The sequence below is a fragment of the Palaemon carinicauda genome, chromosome 35 (genome assembly GCF_036898095.1).
Source record: "Palaemon carinicauda isolate YSFRI2023 chromosome 35, ASM3689809v2, whole genome shotgun sequence".
Lineage (NCBI taxonomy): Eukaryota > Metazoa > Arthropoda > Malacostraca > Decapoda > Palaemonidae > Palaemon > Palaemon carinicauda.
Genome location: NC_090759.1, coordinates 7,227,372 through 7,247,586, shown reverse-complemented (window position 1 = coordinate 7,247,586; position 20,215 = coordinate 7,227,372). Strand labels below are relative to the sequence as shown.

General features: G+C 32.9%; 1 protein-coding gene across 1 annotated transcript in view; it reads right to left on the bottom strand.

The window, feature by feature from the left end:
- Positions 1-19,988, bottom strand: part of LOC137627388 (irregular chiasm C-roughest protein-like) — a 62,483-nt gene extending 42,495 nt beyond the window's left edge. Inside the window, exon 1 of the mRNA XM_068358472.1 lies at positions 19,303-19,988. The gene's annotated coding sequence lies outside the window, so the exon portion shown is untranslated. The remainder of the gene's footprint in view (positions 1-19,302) is intronic.
- Positions 19,989-20,215: the final 227 nt, after the last annotated feature.

Genomic DNA, 20,215 nt, shown 5'->3' with positions numbered 1-20,215 from the left:
TAAAAAATTCATGTTCATTTGTTATACTTTTCTTTTCGCTCTAATAATAATAATAATAATAATAATAATAATAATAATAATAATAATAATAATAATAATAATAATAATAATAATAAATCATCTACTGCGAAGTCATTTTTATTACGCGTCATAATTATCAAATAATGAAATGATCTATTGTAACAAATTATTGATCGCCCCAACTATCCTGTCAGTCCCGAAGGGCCTCACAGGTCCCAGCGCTGGCTATTCTGCCCCAAATTCATAAGTGCAGTCCAATTATCCTACCATGTGTTAAAATTCAACCAATAAGAAAAAAAAAATGCCCAGGAATGTTAATATTCAAGCCATGTTTTCGCTATAGCGAATACTTCGTGTAATCCATCTTTATATTGTGCGAAAATGAGCAATTTTTTTTTTTTTTTTTTCAGCGGACTATTTGAGGGAGGGAAAAATGTGAACCAGCGCTCTGATTAGCTTGACATAATTACGTTGAATTCTTTTAAATAATTCAATTCGATGATTAAAAATACGAATTGCCAACGAAGTGTTTGGATTGAGTGGCAGGGAATGAGTTGCGTAAATAAAAGGAGAGAAAAAGGGTGCGCACGTGTTAGTGAGTGGGTGAGTTTGCGGAAGAGAGAGAGAGAGAGAGAGAGAGAGAGAGAGAGAGAGAGAGAGAGAGAGAGAGAGAGAGAGAGAGACAGAGAGAAGCGTTTCATCAAATTCAGGAACAACAAAGTAAGGTAGAGCGAAACTTGTGGTATTGGGAGGCTTAGAAACTCATACATTTGGGTGATTAAAGTGGAAAGAGAGAGAGAGAGAGAGAGAGAGAGAGAGAGAGAGAGAGAGAGAGAGAGAGAGAGAGAGAGAGAGAATAATAATGCCTATAAAAGAAAGGCGTTAAAGAGAGAAAAGTAAGATGGGAGGGAAAATGAATGATGAATCCTAGTAAAATAAAGAAGATAATGGGAGAGGGAAATAATAATGAACGATGATAGGTGATACGAGATTAAGACAGATGATAATGAAGATCTAAGAGAAATGATAACGGAAGGAAAGAAAGTGGGAGACTAAGAAATAAAAAGACTAAAGAAAATTTTAACGAGAGAAAGGGAAGATGATACGGAAATGTATGACGATTGGCAATGAAAGGAAAAGGGAATTGCACGAGAACGTAGACGAGAAAAGAAAAATGAGAACGAATGGAAACCGAAAGAAAATAGGAAAGGAATCAGAAAAAAAGATGTAATTTGAATAAATATGTGATTTTAATATGATATCGGAAATGAAAGAAATGATGAATGCCAGATTAACTAACACTTTTGGAATCTACGTTGCCATAAATTTTACATTCTAGAATTATCAATCAAAGCATTACCCATTCCGGTCACTGTACGTTTGTTTGTATGTCTTTTAGTTTGTTCTGTCTGTCTATCTTCTTATTACGGAAATTCCTTAAATGGAATTGCTTTTAAGAACCTCCCCTATATGATAAAGAACAAGTGTCTGCATATACTGTATATAAATATGTATACTTATGTTTTATATATATATATATATATATATATATATATATATATATGTATATATATATATATGTATATATATATATATATATATATATATATATATATGTATATATATATATATATATATATATATATATAGAGAGAGAGAGAGAGAGAGAGAGAGAGAGAGAGAGAGAGAGAGAGAGGGGCTATGTATATATATTTATATTTAAAACTATGCAAACATGAACACACACACACACACACACACACACACATATATATATATATATATATATATATATATATATATATATGTATATGTATATATATAAATGTTTGTTTGTTTGATTGTGTGTGTTTCTCTCTTTCCTATTTTGAGGAGCTTTCCCTGTCCATCGGATATGGCGGTGAAGAACTAGTCATACCCTGGTGAGAAGGGGTGGGTGTGCATGTGTGTACATATCTATCTAAAAATTTAGCGGACATTTTTGAAAGGTCGCGTACACCGTTAATCAGCAGTTAATAATATTCTTATCCTCTCTCTCTCTCTCTCTCTCTCTCTCTCTCTCTCTCTCTCTCTCTCTCTCTCTCTCTCTCTCTCTTAATTATCGAAGTGGGGCCCTAGGGCACCACCCATGCGCCCTCGTAGATAAACGCAGTCTGCCCAGAGGTCGTAAAATATCAAAAGGGTGCCCTAAGGAGACGTCCTTATTACAGTACATGGATCTGCCTTCCTCCGGGGCATCATACCCGGGGCACCTCCTTGCAAACCATACCCGAGTGACCCCAATCATAGCACAAAGGGCCAGCCAGGGGCTATATCACTGACGTTCTTTTGCTACTACTTCTATTATTCCTGCTGCTGTTGCCGTTCTGTTACTCAAGCAAACGTTAGTTGAGAGTCAAGGACATTTCTTTGAGTAAATCTACTTAGTTATTATTATTATTATTATTATTATTATTATTATTATTATTATTATTATTATTATTATTATTGCTGTTGATGATTAATAGAAGTGCAAAGTTATTTCGAAAATGCATGCTCTGAAATAACGATACTAAAGACAAAAGTCGTTATTATTATTATTATTATTATTATTATTATTATTATTATTATTATTATTATTATTATTATTATTATTATTATTATATTGCTGTTGCTGATGAATTGAAGTGCAAAGTTATTTCGATAATGCATGCTCTGAAATGATGATACTAAAGACAAAAGTCGTTATTATTATTATTATTATTATTATTATTATTATTATTATTATTATTATTATTATTATTATTGCTGTTGCTGATGAATTGAAGTGCAAAGTTATTTCGATAATGCATGCTCTGAAATTATGATACTAAAGACAAAAGTCGTTATTATTATTATTATTATTATTATTATTATTATTATTATTATTATTATTATTATTGCTGTTGCTGATGAATTGAAGTGCAAAGTTTCGATAATGCATGCTCTGAAATGATGATACTAAAGACAAAAGTCGTTATTATTATAATTATTATTATTATTATTATTATTATTATTATTATTATTATTATTAGCTAGTTATAACTTTAATGGGAAAGCAGGATGCTATAAGCTCAATGATTCCAACAGGAAAAATAGCAAATCAGGAAAGGGAATAAGGAAACAGAATAGTGTGCCTAAGTGTACCTTCAAGCAAGGGAAACCATGATATAATTTTAAAGTGTTATTGAAACTACATGCAAGTTAACTCTGTAAATACAAAACACCTGTAATATTTTGACAACAACGTCCAACAGTTACGAGAATTTTCTAAAAATCTTGATGACGGACAGAAATCAAATTTAACGGAAGATGAATGTTGAATCCTTTTCAATGATCACGGATTACAAAAAATAATGAAATGTTTATACGGTGATAACAGTGTAATCTCTGACCTAATATGGGATTCATTTGAAGGGGATTTCTTTAAATCCTCTCCAAAGATTGAAATCACGGGAACATGAATGGGTAATAATTGGAAACGTCCTTACCATACAGGCTCACCGATTATAGTGAGCCTCCTTCTCTCAAACCGTGATGAAAATATATTATGCTTAAAAGACAAGCTAGTTAGGTTAGTTTTGTGTATAATAAAGTATCCTTATTCAAATTAGGTTTGTCATGAGAAAGGCAATTATTATGGCTTTCTAGTAAGTTTTTTAATGCCCAAATAACTTTATTTGTACATGTTACCATTGCACGGGAACAGTGCTGATATAACTATGGCGAGGATTATGTTGGTAACTATCATTTCTGAAAATAAAATTGTAGTTAGGACTTTCCAGCAAAAAGTGATTAGGTGATTTCAAGACTTGATATTGTGTTTTCAATTTTAGGCTTAATTGAAAGTTATAAATTAAGGATATTGAGCCAAATAATACAGAGAGAGAGAGAGAGAGAGAGAGAGAGAGAGAGAGAGAGAGAGAGAGAGAGAGAGAGAGAGAGAGAGAGAGAGAGAGAGAGAGAACCAGTACTGTAATAAATCGAGGGAGAGAATAGAGAAAAATGGATATAGAGAGATCTGATTAATAATGAATAGAAAGAAAATCTCAGATAATGAGAGAGAGAGAGAGAGAGAGAGAGAGAGAGAGAGAGAGAGAGAGAGAGAGAGAGAGAGAGAGAGAGAGAGAGAGAATATCTGGTCGGGCCAAGCACAATAGAAATACACAGTATATATCAATTGAGAGAGAGAGAGAGAGAGAGAGAGAGAGAGAGAGAGAGAGAGAGAGAGAGAGAGAGAGAGAGAGAGAGAGAGAGAGAGAATATCTGGTCGGGCCAAGCACAATAGAAATACACAGTGTTTATCTATTGCGAGACGAGAGATCTCAGTTCATACATTCCTCCTCAAGCGGAAATCAAGTAATTGTCTAAAGGAAAATGTAAATGAAAACGCAGAATTCCCCTACTGTATAGAATCCCACCAGGCTTGAGATGCAATTCATAGGAAGAGAAAAGGCAACAAAAGCGATCATAGAGGGAAATTAAGCATGAAGGAAGGACCGCAAGAGACGATGCTCAGAAGCACCAGCCACCCAAAACACAGATAATCATCTCACCGGATGAAGCATCTTTTTTATCTCGAATGGCAACAAAGGTGGTCAGCATCCTAACAAAGACGTCCAAATAGGATGGGGGAGAAGCAATGACCTCCCTTCCCCCACGTCACTCCCCCTTTCCTCCACATCAATTCCCTTTTACATGAGGTCCTTCTACCTCCTCTTATCTCTTTACTTCTCCCTCCTCTTCATACTCTTCCTCCCTTACTCCCCCTCGAGCTACCTTTACCTGTCATAGTCTTACTATCCCCACATCCCTCCTTTACCTGAGCTCCCTCCGTTCCTTCTATCCCTCCACCTCCTCCTCCTCTCTTTTCCCTGTTCATTCTCCTGTTCTGTTGTAACCCACCACCTGTCAACCCTCGCCATGAAAGAATTCGGGCGAAACTACAAATTATCTCTCGGATGCTGCTGGCCCTGCTGCTGGCTGTCTGCCGACTGCCTAGTCGATTACAATGCAGATACACACCGCTGCATCTATTGCTGTTCATGTCTTGCTCTGTTGCATTCCTGTGTTGGCGAGGGATGAGCAGAAAGGTATTTCTTTCATGCCAGTCTGTCGGCCTTGATATGATATAATAGGCACATCTTTTAAAATTTGCAGATTGAAATAAACAAATTGATTTGCAAAGCAGCGCTTTGGATACCGTCCTCCGACGGGTATGCCCCGAGCCATAAGGTTTATCTTGACTGTAATGACCATTATACATCTTGGCAAGGTCATTCTAGGTCCTGAGCCCACCTGTCGCCTAAGAAGAACTAATTGATTGTTTTCCGTGGGAAGAGATACAGGTACAATTACTTTAGGAGGAAATGTCTTGATTTTTCATCTTTTGATTTATTGTTATCCAATGATAAAACTAAAATTCTTAAATTTGAATTATATTTTATTGAAGTAAATGGTCTTTTTATATTATTATATTTTTTGTTTGTTATATTTTGTTAGACATTTGTTTGTAAAACAATCATCGTAGAATGGTAATTTCAGATTTATCCCACAAGATAACTATGTATTTCTTTTAATGCTTTAATAAGTATATAATAGTTTTTTTCTTCATAAACACTTCTTCTTCTTCTTCTTCTTCTTCTTCTTCTTCTTCTTCTTCTTCTTCTTCTTCTTCTTCATACTATCATCATCATCATTAAAGGTGAATAATCATATATATTATTAGCTATAAATTCAAGTTTTTACAGAAGAAAATGTAATATAAAATAATCGAGCTTATAGATAAATATTACGATTGACATTTTTATCCTAATGTCAAATTATTCTTTTCGGGCAAAACAAAACTATGAATTTTAACATTCAGTTGGTATACCATCTTACCATCTTCTCAAAAGTATAATAATAATCTCTCCTATATAATAAAGAGTAATTTTCTAGTTATGTATACTATACATATATATACTGTATATGTATATATATATATATTATATATATATATATATATATATATATATATATATATATATATATATATATATATATATATATATTTCGGTCACATACAGCTCTCCTTGTCTCTCGGGTAGGGGGAGAATGAGTAGTCATACCCTGATGAGAGGAGGTTGTGTGTGGGTGTGTGTGCATATCCATCTAAATATTTAGACGTTATTTTGACGAGTCGCGTACACTAATAACTAATAATACTCATAAATAATCTATATTATGAGACATAATTAAGACCTAATGAATCTAATTGATAATCCTCATTCAATTTAAAGTTTCGTTAATAACCAAAATACAACTTCATATTCAACGCATCAGTTGTTTGTAGCGTAAAATGTAAAAACTTCATATTGAAAACGTAGTTACGTCATAGTCAAATGTAATTACGTCATAGAGCGATGTCCGAAGCGCTCAAAGGTAAATATAGATCGATTTGTTTACCAAATTATCAACGTCGTTTGCTGCTAAAAAGGATTACGCCAGAGAACACTAGTGACGCAATAGTGACGTCACAGAAAACCTGCTATGTCACAGAACCTGAAAAGGTATTTTAGAAGAAAAAAAAAAAAAAACACTTCCTGTCCCCTGGAGTTATATTATATCAATAATGATGTGTACTTAGCTAGTTTCTTATATTGCACTAGGATTTGTTGCGAGTAAAAAGTTTGGTATTAACCGCTGACGTCATATAACACCAATGACGTCACAAAACTTAATCTAGGAGCTAAGAACTTAAGTCTCTTTTTATAGTTTACCTTTTTTAATTTTAATGCTGTTACTGTTCTTAAACCAAGTTATTTTAATTGTTCATTACTTCTCTTGTAGTACATTTATTTCCTTTCCTCACTGGGCTATTTTTCCTTGTTGGGGCCCTGTGCTTATAGCATCCAGCTTTTCCAATTATGGTTGTAGCTCAAGTAATAATAATAATAATAATAATAATAATAATAATAATAATAATAATATTAACGTAGGCTACATTTGGCTGCTTTGTAGAAATATTTAGCATCAACGCCTTACATAAACACAATTAATGCAGAAGTTCAAACTTGCTGCAAATCTTTTTATGTTGAACAGATTGACAAGTCTCTTCAAATTTTAACCGTTGTTACCGATTTTAGATGATCTTATATTTTTTATTGGTTCTCATATGTAGTTAATTATCTTATTTCCTTTCTTCACTGGGCTTCTGTCCCTATTGGAGATTCTGGGGTTATAGTATCCTGCTTTTCCGACTGTGGTTGTATAGCTTAGCCAGTAATAATAATAATAGTAATAATAATAATAATAATAACAATAATAATAATAATAACAAACCACCACCATCATCATCACAACAACAACAACAACAACAGCTATAATAACAATAATAATAATTGTGCACAAATAAGATGAAATTTAGCCACACTCGCTCATATAGACGACAATAATTATAGCGAAACATGCCATTTCTATGCGGAGTTCACCACACCGACTAGATTTCCACCAGTCTCATTTACAGATGTCTACATACGACCTTACCGTTCGCCGAATCGATCGACTTTTTTTTTTTGGGGGGGGGGGGGGGGGGGCCGGGTGCTAATGACAAAAGTTGGTCGATTCTTCAGGTGTTATCTGAATGAACTCCGATGGGAAAGGCCCGGATGGAATCGATTGGATAAAGGACTGAGGACACCTGTCGCGTTTTTCGGGAGTTTTCCAATTTTAATTCTCTTTGGTATTCAAACTGTACAACAACAACAACAACAGCAACAACAACAACAACAGCAACAACAACAACAACAACAACAGCAACAACAACAACAACAGCAACAACAACAACAACAACAACAACAACAATAAATTAAGCCGTTTCTTGTCCACTGCAGGACAAAAGCTTCAGACATTTCAGGGATTTGGCCATTTCATCAACAGGCTGACCAATGTAGATTAGTGATGGTGAGACTTTAGTCTGATTGCTCACAGCAAACGAACCTAGTATGGGTGGCCATGACTAGTACAGCTTTACTGAACGTGGTGATACACAAACCCTTTCTCCATGTTAAGGTGCCTCCACTCATAAAGGGATATATATATATATATATATATATATATATATATATATATATATATATATATATATGTATATATATATGTATATATATATATATATATATATATATATATATATATATATATATATGTGTGTGTGTGTGTGTATATACATAATTGTATATGGAAATTTGTTACCTCTTAGGAAAGGAGAATATTTGGAGGGTAGTATAGAATATCATGCCGTCATCTTTACAGTTCAGGAACAGCTTTTGGATGTCTAGAAATTGATTAGTGTAATATACATCCTTTTTCCAAATAATAATAATGTATATTGCTGGAGGGCGTTTGCTTTGGAATCCCATACATCAATGTTTCCGGTACAAAAGAATCAAGCATGTGTGACCGAGTCTTACAATGATGTGATCCGGTTAGTGTGTTGGAAGGAAGTGAGAGTATAAATGTAACCAGGTTAACTTATCAGAAGGAAGTGAGAGCATAGATAAAATCAGATTACCTTGCTAGAAGTAAATGAGAGAATAGATAAAATCCAGTTAGCAGGATGGAAAGAGCTTAGATTTGGGATGCGATTCGATTAATATGCTGGAAGGAAGTGAGAGTATGCATACAATCAGGTTAGTATGCTGGAAGGAAGTGAGAGTATGCATGCAATCAGGTTAGTATGCTGGAAGGAAGTGAGAGTATGCATACAATCAGATTAGTATGCTGGAAGGAAGTGAGAGTATGCATGCAATCAGGTTAGTATGCTGGAAGGAAGTGAGGGTAAGGATGTACTCTCTTTAGCTTGTTGGAAGAAGTGAGAGTATTCTAATGGTGTACTCTAGTTAGCTTGTTGGAAGGAAGTGAGAGTATGCATGCAATCAGGTTAGTATGCTGGAAGGAAGTGAGGGTAAGGATGTACTCTCTTTAGCTTGTTGGAAGAAGTGAGAGTATGCCAATGGTGTACTCTAGTTAGCTTGTTGGAAGGAAGTGAGAATATAGAGGCAATCTAGTTAAATTGGGGTAAAGGAAGTGAGAGTATGCATGCAGCCCAGTTAGTGTATTGTAAGCAAGTGACAGTTCACATGCAATCTAGTTAACATGTTAGATGGAGGTGAGAGCATGGATCACGTCTGGTGAGTGTGTTGGAAAGAAGTGAGATTGTGGATTCTTTTCAAGATCTTGGAGATAGCTTGTGACTCTATAGAGAACTAGAAGTGTCTTGAGCCTCATATGTAGACAATGCCTGTATGTTCTAATTGCAATTCCCATACCGCTACAAAACTCAATTTAAAAAAGGAAAATCAGAATCAGCAGATAAAGGAATTTTTTGGCAGCTCATGAATGGCAGAGCCAAGGGACAGTAACAATGCCCTAGCTATTAGGATAATGCCCTAGAGACTGTCCATATAAACTCATGATCAGCTCCAAAGCCCCCTCTCCACCCAAGCTGGGATCAGGGAGGGCCATGCAATGCTGCTGATGACTCAGTAAGTAGACCTATAGGCTCCCCCTAAACTCACAATCATTAACTCACAAGAATGGTGAGGTTGCAGACCCTACAAAAAACTATCGAGCTTTAATGGGACTCGAATCCCAGTCGGACGATCGCTTAGCAGGGACATTTCCAATAGGCCACTGCAACCACCTACTTACTGTGATTAAACAGCATAAGAGCTGTTTGTGAAGGTATCCGTCCATATTTAATTTACATGTCACCAGTGACAGGAAGGGAAATCGTATTTCTCATCCTGGCCTTGCCCTTGAAGAAGCGAATTGCATGACGTGAACCAATTTTTTTTTCATGATATCACCACATTTCATCTTGTTTACGTTACGTCCACAATTCTTCAACATCACATGGCAAATTCATTTTTGTCAAAATGAAATATGATATTGCTTCACAACACTGGTTGTGAAGGAATATGATGGACTAACCCAGAAAACAAGGCACGTAAAAAAATGGCTGATCAGGATCAAATATTGAAGTTTGAAAAAATATTCAAATATGCAAGACAGAACACAACAGTAAATAAAAGACAACCCACTGTTCGTGTTAACTTGAAGAACAATACTATCAGAAAGAACCAACGTGGGTAAATACAGAACATATTTGCTTGAAAATCCTATTCAAATTGTCCATTTCAACCTGGGGAACTTGGAATGTCAAGAAATCTATAATATATTATTTATACCGCAATATATTTTTGATCACAATAATAAGAGCCAGAAAGAAAAGTTCCTACAAATTTTGACAAAGATTGAAACGGTGGCTGTCCTGATAGATTTGAGTGGAAAAGACAAATAGTGACAAAACTAAAAGGTTAGCTGTCCTCATAGATTTGTATGGAAAAGACAAATAGGGACGAGATTGACAGGTTGGGTTTCCTGATAGATTTGGATACAAAAAACAAATCGAGACGAGAATGAAAGATTTGCTCTCCTGATAGATTTGGATGCAAAATAGAAAACGGGACGAGATTGAAATGTTGACTGTCCTGATAGATTTGAATGCAAAAGGCAAAGTCGGACGAGACTGCAAGGTTAGCTGTCCTAATAGATTTGAATGGAAAAGCCAAAGTGGGACCAGATTACAAGGTTAGCTGTCCTGATAGATTTGATTGTAAAAGGCAAAGTCGGACGAGATTACAAGGTTAGCTGTCCTGATAGATTTGAATGGAAAAGTCAAAGTGGGACCAGATTACAAGGTTAGCTGTCCTGATAGATTTGAATGTAAAAGGCAAAGTCGGACGAGATTACAAGGTTAGCTGTCCTGATAGATTTGAATGGAAAAGCCAAAGTGGGACGAGATTACAAGGTTAGCTGTCCTGATAGATTTGAATGTAAAAGGCAAAGTCGGACGAAATTACAAGGTTAGCTGTCCTGATAGATTTAATAAGGCAAATAGGGGCGAAATTGAAAGGATGGCTGTCTTGATAGAATTTAATGCAAAAGACAAATGGATGGATTGTATGATGGATTTCATAATGAAAAATGGAATATGAAGGAATATTCAATGTATGTAAATAAGTTGAAAATGCTTGACAAACAGGAGTGGGATAGAGAGTTCAATTCGGTAGATAATGATTAAAAAACCATATACGAAATTGTGCAAAACAATAAATCGTGAACAAAACTGGAAAAAAAAAAGTTTAAATTGCAAATGTTAAACTTTGATATTTGGAACGAAATAGTGTAGAAATGGTAGTGAAATTGCATTTGCTTCTCTTATAGGATGGGAACTGTATGCAAGACCATTCGATAAGTGAAGGAAAATATGGATAAAAGTTATTATTGTTTTTCAGAACTTTCTTATCCTCGATAACAACGAATTTCAAGTCTCGTTACAAGACTTATTAGTTAGGCCTTATCAATTTTACGTTGTCATTAGTCTCATTTATTTATGAATAATTATTTACTGCTCAATTTCTTTAAGTGTATTGGGATTCTATTGGAGGGCCAAGGGGATCATAGCATTTTGCTTTTCCTAATTAGGGTCATAGCTTGGATTGCTGTATGATTGCTACAACTACTTGAAAATAACTTAGTTTTTTTTTTTCAAAAAAATAATTGTTTATTCTTCTCACAATGTAAATAAATCAAGTTCCTAATTCTCTGCGGGTAGGTAATGTGTGTCTTTATGTGACGAATTTTCATAATTGCTAATCACATAATGGCTATTTGCTTTATTTAAGTCAGTCTCTCTCTCTCTCTCTCTCTCTCTCTCTCTCTCTCTCTCTCTCTCTCTCTCTCTCTGACGCACATGCACACAAACGTCTCTCTCTCTCTCTCTATCTCTCTCTCTGACGCACATGCACACAAACGTCTCTCTCTCTCTCTCTCTCTCTCTCTCTCTCTCTCTCTCTCTGACGTACATGCACACAGACGCAAATCACTAACAGCTAAGAATATGTATACAGCAACAATCTCTCGACCCCTCTCAGACAAGATAACACTGTAATGTGCAAAGGACACTTTCTCTCTCTCTCTCTCTCTCTCTCTCTCTCTCTCTCTCTCTCTCTCTCTCTCTCTCTCTCATAATAACACAAGGGTCTCACTTCATGCATTTATGCATATGTTGCGTTAATTTTGCAACACAGTTCATCGGTTGTAATGAATAATAGATGATCACAAGTAATTAAACAAAGAAGCTCAACAAAACAGAAGTTTATAAATGGAACATGAAAATTCGAGTGGAAAGTGGCGGGGAAAATATTGGGTGAAAGGTTTCATTTGATGGAAAATTCTACTAACTTCATCAAGTTACTGATGAGTATTACCGGTGCATTTGGATACCAAATTGTACCTAAGCAGCGTGTGACATTTATTTTAGCAGTGTGTGAAGAGGGCGATAAAAATATAGAAAATGTACCAATAGCGCTGTATAGCATATGTATAATCAACTAAATACCTCATATTTATTTTCAATTCAATGATTGGAAAATGTCAGTTGTTGAACTTAAACCTGTAATAATAATAATAATAATAATAATAATAATAATAATAATAATAATAATAATAATAATAATAATAATAATAATAATAACACATTCATGAAAATGTAGACAAATTTAAGTATCAATATCTATTATTCATGCGCAAGAAATTACAATAATAATGATAATAATGATAATAATAATAATAATTTGCTCTCAAAATTATGGACCTTGATATTGATGTACAGTTGGTCATAAAACCCATGAATACATCCAATATCCTATTTAAGTTAGCCTCCGCTCTTGTACTGATAAGCCATGCATATTGAACTCAAAATACCTTGTTTCTGGAATTGATTATACATTCCTGATAATATTATGAACTTTGTTACTGGTTAAAGATACAATGTATAACATATATTTCAATATATTTCTTCTTAAGGCGAATATTTTAAGAAATATTTACTTATTCTAAAGTGATTCAAATAAATCATTTGCTGTTTTTCACATTTCATGTTTTTTATTTTATTTATTTATGCATTTTCAAGGTGGCTATAGTGATTCTTCATAAAATAACAATTAAAGTTAATTATATATGGATATTAGTATCATAGATATCATTACACTGTACCAAGATTTAAGAAGCACAGTTGGACGCAGGATTCCTGGCATACCTCGCTCTGAGGAAGTACACCTTGTCACACCATTACTGAACGGAGACATTCTCTGTGTAGCCTCGACGGAGGCCCTCTATCTATATACTTCTGGATATTTTCTGCAGGGAGCTCATTCTCAGAGAGTGGTGTACCATGAGTTCCTGTGTCCAATTGTACATTTCTGTAAACAATGCTAACGATTTGCTGCTTCTTGTTTGATAATGTATCATTCATATCTTTTATTGCTTCGCGGAATGATTCCTTGTCTACAACATAAGCGAAAAATTATAGCTTTTTTTATGAGACTGACCCTATTAAACCCTTAGGACACGCTGACTTATGTCAGATCATTTATATCGATAAACCATTCCTGAAAGATTTATCTCAATCAGATTTTATTAAAATCTTTGATACTATTATTTATTATCAATATGATTTAAATGGTTTTTATGCGCGTAAATATTCTGTTTTCATATTTGCTTTCCTCACTGGGCTAGTATCCCTGTTAAAGGCCTTTGACTAATTATTTCTCTCTCTCTCTCTCTCTCTCTCTCTCTCTCTCTCTCTCTCTCTCTCTCTCTCTCTCTCTCTCTCTCTCTCTCTCTCATTTATATATATATGTATGTATGTATATATATATATATATATATATATATATGTATGTATATATATATATATATATATATATATATATATATATATATATATATATATATATATATACACATATATATTCATATCTATCTATGTATATATTATATATATTACATTATATATATATATATATATATATATATATATATACATATATATATGTATGTATGTATGTATGTACAGTATATATATATATATATATATATATATATATATATATATATATATATATATATATATGTATATATATATTCATATATATATATATATATATATGTATATATATATATATATATATATATATATATATATATATGCTGAATTTTCTACTAAAAAGAATGAAAAAAAAACATATTTTTCTTTACTTCACTCCAAATGAATAACAAGAAAATATGGTTCAATTATACCTTAATCTTCCTATATTTTTTGTCGATCTAAGAAATATTTTAATTACTTGGAGAAAGAAAAAGCTTAATTAAGGAACATATTTATTTCAAGAAGAGATATCTGCTTGAAGGATCAAAGGAAATACGAAAGAAAGAAAAGAATTCCGCATGTTAGACTTGATTGGCCGACGATGTCTCCTCCCAAAATTAACGAGAGAGAGAGAGAGAGAGAGAGAGAGAGAGAGAGAGAGAGAGAGAGAGAGAGAGAGAGAGAGAGAGAGAGAGAGAGAGAGCATAACCCCCTAGATTTTCAACTTCTACTGAAACAGTGAAGTCATATTTGCTACACAAAATTAAACTTAGAATCCATAACTTCAAACAAGGTACTTATAGTCAAAGTAATATCAATAATAATGTCTATGTGTATCGGAGAGAGAGAGAGAGAGAGAGAGAGAGAGAGAGAGAGAGAGAGAGAGAGAGAGAGAGAGAGTGATTAATACATAAAAGGTACTTCTGTTTTACCTCTGGTCTAGATTTTGGCCTAATTTCAGCCAAGAATAATCTTGAATCCGCTCTATAAATGAAAATGAATAATTGGGACAAGACAGCAGGATTTTCCCAATGACCTATTTCCTTGGATTTCCCTAATCACTAAGTATGATTCCCCTGTAATTGAAAGGCTTATCTATATCCAACGACGGGGTTCTTTTCATTTGAAGAAATTGGCATTTTGTATTTCTTTTTTATATTTTACTTATTGAGACACGTGGTTTTTCCTATAAGATGAGTTTCTAGGCTCTTATGAATCTTTGAAGATATTGTGAAAAAAAAATAATCTTTTTTTTTCATATCTTTTCTAAATTTTCCTTTTTGGTAAACATCTCTTTTCTTATAAAAACAGCCTCTAAGCTCTTATGAATCTTTTAATATATTATAAAATCGATTTTTTTTATCTCTTCGTTTTTTTTTATCTGATTTCCCTCTTCGGGATCAAACTGAACATAGGCTCTTGTGAATATTCTAATATAATATAATTTTGTTTCCAAGCTAATACGTACCAATTTTATAAACTATAATAATAAGTATAATTTAGTCAATGGGGTGCATTTTTTTTTCTGTTCCAAAGAATATTTGATGAATTTGAAAAAAAAAGAAAAAGAAGAAAAGAAATCAACCAACAAGAAAAAAAGTCTTTTAATGGCTGAAAAGTTGTTTGAAGTTACAAACTGTCGAGGACTGCTGAAATTTTCAAATATTTCTCAATTGTCTGAAATCTCAATTGAAAGTTTCGGCGGTTAACTTAAAGTTTTTTTTTTCTTTTTTTGTCAGCTAGTTATCAACAGTGTCTCTCCTGAAACTTTTGATTATTGCAATTCTTTTGTAATCCTCTTTGTGTTCTTATTTCTTGCAATTTTTCAAAGTAAGATTTAATAAAGAATTACTTTTTTCCCCTTTAATCTTTTATCACTGCCGTCCTTCTAGTTAAGTAATTGGTTAGTCATTACCATCTAATTCTTCATTCCTTCTAGATTTTTACTCTAATTATAGCATTCAAAATTCGAAAATATTTCGCCTTGGTACTTTCAAATCATTATGTTAATTAGGGATTATGAAATGGATTACAAAATTATCATAATCACAACAAGTTCCAATCCACAAAACATCAAATACACCCAGCATCTTATTTTGGTCATAGTAATATAATTTCACTCTGATTGACATGGCTTTTTTTGTTTTTTAGTTCTCAATCTTTCAAAAAAAAAAAAAAAAAACCATGGATTTGTTTTTATAAGTAGTTACAAGGATTTTGGATGTCTCAAAGACTTTTTAGTCCACCTACGGAAACTCCATATGCTTTTGGGTAGAGCGAATTCGTTTAAACGTTTACCGAGTTTCTATAATCTTATCTAACTTATTATTGTACTCGTTTACCATGTTACTGTTCACTACATCTGCTGGAAGTCTGTTCCATTTAAATGCTATTTTGTATGTAATGAAATTACCACATTGAGTGGTGTTGTATCTTTTCAATTCCAGTTTGTGTCCGTTACCTCTGGACTGATTTGTGTTAAGCGTGAATAGATTTTTGTATTCTACATTTCTTCTTCCTTTAAGAATTTTGAATGTCTCTGTTAGCTATGCCCTCTGTCGTCGAGTTTGTAGATCAAATAAGTAGCTTTTTAAGTACCTTTAGAAGCGGCACTGTTCCGCACCCGATTGGGAGAGAGAGAGAGAGAGAGAGAGAGAGAGAGAGAGAGAGAGAGAGAGAGAGAGAGAGAGAGAAATTTGTTTACTTATGCTAACATTAAACATTCCCTCCTAACTACCACACGATAATAATAATAATAATAATAATAATAATAATAATAATAATAATAATAATAATAATAATAATAATAATGTTCAGTAACATGTGCAATTTCTTAATCAGCTCAAATTTCACAGAAACTATTACTGCAAAAGACTTTAATGGATAATGGATGGAGAAATTAATAAAGAATGAATCAATAAATAAAGAAAGAAAGAAATTGAAATATACTCGGTTAGAAAAATGAAAAATGAAAAAAAAATAAAAATATACGAATGAATAAAAAATAATTCATGAGTGAATGAATAAGAAATGAATAAATACATGATTAAATTAGCGAAAGAAAGGAATTAATAACTGCATGAATAAGTGCATTCATAAATTAAGGAAGAAATAAGGCCTTTATCCTCCCCAAGATTCACAATCCTCTCACGAATTAAGAAAAGAAAGTTATGTATTTCAGTGCGGTCAGCACAAAGCTTCTCACGACGATGTAGGTGTCATCATTCATACAGCTAGCTCGCATCAAAGACATATTAGGATCCCCCCCCACTCTCTCTCTCTCTCTCTCTCTCTCTCTCTCTCTCTCTCTCTCTCTCTCTCTCTCTCTCAGTGGAGGCAATAATGTCGGAAAGCAGAGAGAAATAAATAGTTGCAAATTCCATCATTCTTGCAGAGGCATTGTGTTGCCTCTGCCGTATGCAGGGGAAGGCGGGGGTGGAAGGGTGGGGTGGAGGGGGTGGGGGGTAAAGGTTGGAGGAAGATCGTTATCTCGTTCTTATTGGAGGATTTTTATTCCCGGCTGCCTTATTCATGTTGCTTTATTGCTCTTGCCGTTTCATTGTGAGATTTTTCATTTAGTTTCGCTAATCGCTTTACCTTTCCATTTCGTTAACAATGCATCAGGACGTGTCAGTCTTTACGTCCGCAAATTTCGGGTTCTTTCTCGATGTGGTTTTTATATAATTTTCTTTATTTTTTATATAACTCTATGTTATTATTTAACTGTTTCTTTACGTTTTTTTTTATTTTTTTTCTCAATTTTTCATTGAATTTTTTATTTTTATTTTTGCCCGTAATGTTTTTTAATATGGATGTATTATCATTTCCCTGTATCTTTGCGTTTTTTATATATACGTATTTTTTATCTTTACGTTATCATATAAGCTTCAGTTAGAATTTTAAAAGCAAATTTGCATTTTTAATTTATACAGATCTTAATAAGATTAATATATATTCAAAGTATAAATATCTTAATATTTATATTTTTTTTTCTAAACCATAATGTAATCTGACAAATTTCAGCTCAAAGTATATTAGTATATCCGTATCTTAAGTTTTTTAAAGAAATAAAAAGACATAAGAAATTATGAAAATTTGAAATTCCTCAATTTAAACTTTTATAAATAAAAGAATTTTTCTACCTGAATCAACTTTCCCATTGGGGTCTTCTAAGCGATCAATGCTTTCGAATGTTTACCAAATTAATCACCTGTCAATCCAATTAATCAAATGTCAGTTTCATTAATCAAATTCGTTAATGATTACAGGAGTAGTTGAATTAATGTTTATCCTGTACGTTACTGTATCTAAAAATAATGTCGAATATACAGGTTTTGAATTCACTATCTAAATTTGCTTATAGATTCCATTATTTGCACGTCTCGATTCTCCTGATTTTATTTGAACGTTTATCAATTTTTTTATTTTTATTTTATCCGGGATTTTTTTTTTTTTTTTTTTTATATGATTTCGCCTATAACTATTCTTTAGACATCTGTTTCTACTTCGACTACTCAAGTATAACTTTATAAACACTGCTAAAGAATTGCAAAGAGCTATCGCTATTCATTAGAATACTACTACTACTACTACTACTACTACTACTACTACTACTACTACTACTACCATGATTGAAATGAAAAGGTATGTAATTATCATAATTTTTATCTTCAAATGTAATAGAAGATATTTCATTTTCCATGATTATAGATAACTTTAGGAAATATTTGTTCGAGTTCATTCTTTTATTTCAATTACATACAAACTTTATATATATATACCGTATAAATATATATATATATATATATATATATATATATATATATATATATATATATGTATATATATACATATATATAAATCATTTACATATATATATATATATATATATATATATACATATATATATATATATGTATATATATATATATGCATGTACGTATATATGTATATAGATATATATATATATATATATATATATATATATATATATGGATATATATATATATATATATATATATATATATATAATTTATATATATATATGTATATACACATACACGCACACACAAACACACACACACACATATATATATATATACATATATATATACATATATATATATATATATATATATATATATATATATATATATATATATATACATATATATATATATATATATATATATATATATACATATATATATATATATATATATATATATATATATATATATATATATATATATATATATGTGTGTGTGTGTGTGTGTGTGTGTGTGTGTGTCCTTTGGCTATGGATAATAATGATGATAGCAATAGTACTAAAAATAATAGCAATAATAATAATCATCATCATTATTATCATTATCATCTTTAGTATAACAATGAATAATGACATCTGTGTGAAGGTACTTTAGCGATATTCAATTCTCTTCATAGTCTTGACCGTTTCAACAGATGGATATAAAAACTACTTGACATAATTCCAGTTGTCTTACCTTGATAAATTGTGGGGCTCAATGTATACTTCTAAGTGCAGAAACGTCGTTTATATTTGTCTCTTTACTATATAATTTTCGCAAATCTCATTGTGAATGCAGATATATTCTCTAAATCAGTTTTTATATTTTTCCTTTTTTCAAGTTCAAAGTAATTTTCACCTCATGAACACTTTGCTAAACGGCAAATGAAACCAATAAATCACAGGAAATGTTATGCGGTTTTCTATGCATTACTGATAACTTGCAATTACTAGATGCGAATTTTTTTCCAAAATTTCAAAAATTCTCAAAAGAATCTGAGAACTCGTGCTAAATCTTTTTCTTCGTTTGCATTTTTCCAGTCTTAATCGTTTTCCCAATTCGAAAAACAAAACTGGGAAAATATTCAATAAAAAAAACAGATGATTGACTGAGAGAAACTGTCAATCAGTCAGTGAATTAAGTCTGACGAACTAAATTATGTCAGGGTGCCACGCGCTTTTTGAAGCCGTGTCAAACAGGGTCACTTAACTCGGACGAGGACGGCACTGAGGAATAGGGAGAGAGAGAGGACGAGAGGGAGAGAAAGAGAGAGAGAGAGAGAGAAACAGGGCCAGACTCCGAGGGTTGGGTCGTAGAGGCGGGGGGTTGGGTGAGGAGGTCCTATTCCACTAATTCCCAGCGAGCGCCGTGGATGCAAGTCTTCACGCTGCCGCGTACAAAACAACACTGGAGAGAGAGACTCTGGAGGGTGAGTGAGTGTGTGTGTGTGTGAGAGGAGAGAGAGAGAAAGAGATCGCTGTCGATCGGCCCAGACCAGGTTGCTGGATAGATGGAGAGAGAGAGACAGACAGACAGACAGACAGAGAAAGAGATGATGTCGTCCTGACTTCGAAGTCACGAACGCCTGTGCCTCGAGATGGTAGCCAAA